General features: G+C 43.0%; 1 non-coding gene across 1 annotated transcript; it reads left to right on the top strand.

The window, feature by feature from the left end:
* The first annotated feature begins 250 nt into the window (after positions 1-250).
* Positions 251-354, top strand: LOC112745429 (small nucleolar RNA R71). Its single transcript, XR_003173358.1, has one exon. It is a non-coding gene; the product is annotated as a small nucleolar RNA R71 (small nucleolar RNA).
* Positions 355-1289: the final 935 nt, after the last annotated feature.

Below are 1289 nucleotides of genomic sequence, written 5' to 3'. Positions count from 1 at the left end.
TAGTTGCTTGGCAAACACCTTGTTTTGGGCTAGAATTGTATCGACATGGTTCAGCTCCATGACTCCCTTAGTGTTGTGCCTTTCTGATGCATAGTAGTACTCATTCTCAGCCACTGTCTCGATCACTTCAATGGCTTCTTCCACGGTCTTTTTCTTGTTCAATGAACCTCCTGATGAATGGTCTACAGCCTTCCTTGATTCATAAGAGAGCCCATCATAGAAGATGTGCAATTGCACCCAATCATGGAACATGTTTGGTGGGCATTTCCTTGTCAAGTCCTTGAATCTCTCCCATGCCTCGTAGAGAGTTTCACCATCTTGTTGTGTAAAAGTCTGGACCTCAGATCGAAGCCTATTGGCCTTTTGTGGAGGGTAGAAACGTGCCAGAAACTTGCCTTCCACCTCATCCCATGTGGTTAGACTCCCCCTTGGGAATGATTCCAGCCACTTAGCTGCCTTGTCCCTAAGTGAAAATGGGAACAAGAGCAGTTTATAGGCATCTTCCTGGACTCCATTGGACTTCACAGTGTCACAAATTCTCAGGAATTTTGTGAGATGTTGGTTTGGGTCTTCATTAGCACTTCCTCCAAAGGAACAATGATTTTCCACCAATGATATTAGCTGTGGCTTGAGCTCAAAATTGTTGGCCTGAATGGGTGGTTTCTGGATGCTACTACCACAATTCCCAGAGGTTGGGTTTATGTATGAACTAAGAACCCTCCTCTCAGGAATGGCATTGTTTCCATCAGCTCTCTCATGGTTGTGAACTTCTCTATCCATGTTGAGATCTAGAGCTTCCTCAAAATTGTCCTCAGATTCTCCTTCAGATTCCTCTTCTCCCACTACTCTCTTCCCTCTTGCTTCCCTTCTAAGTCTATGAAGGGTCCTTTCCGGTTCGGTATATGGAGGAGTTGATGTCTCTCCTCTCCTACCTGTCATACAAGAACACAGCTCAAACACAAACAGGTAAAATACTCTTGGTTAATGGAAGAGTATGGTCAGCTCAATTGAGGAATTAATTCAAACAGTTAGTGAGTCAGTGAGTTAGTTGCATGAATTTAAAGGCATAAAGAAGGAAAGCATGTAACCAAGTGCAGAAATTAAAATTCAACAAGTATTTAGAACAGAATTAACAAAGCAAGAGAAAATTGCTCAATCTAGTTAGCTTCCAATTTGAGAATTGTCAATCGAAAACCAATCCCCGGCAACGGCGCCATAAACTTGATGCGCATAAACGTGTTATGCTACGATTTAGGAAATTGCACGATCGGCAAAATTCCTTCCGGCAA

This window comes from Arachis hypogaea, chromosome 14, assembly GCF_003086295.3.
Source record: "Arachis hypogaea cultivar Tifrunner chromosome 14, arahy.Tifrunner.gnm2.J5K5, whole genome shotgun sequence".
Classification (NCBI taxonomy): Eukaryota; Viridiplantae; Streptophyta; class Magnoliopsida; order Fabales; family Fabaceae; genus Arachis; species Arachis hypogaea.
This window is presented reverse-complemented; position numbering and strand designations above follow the sequence as displayed.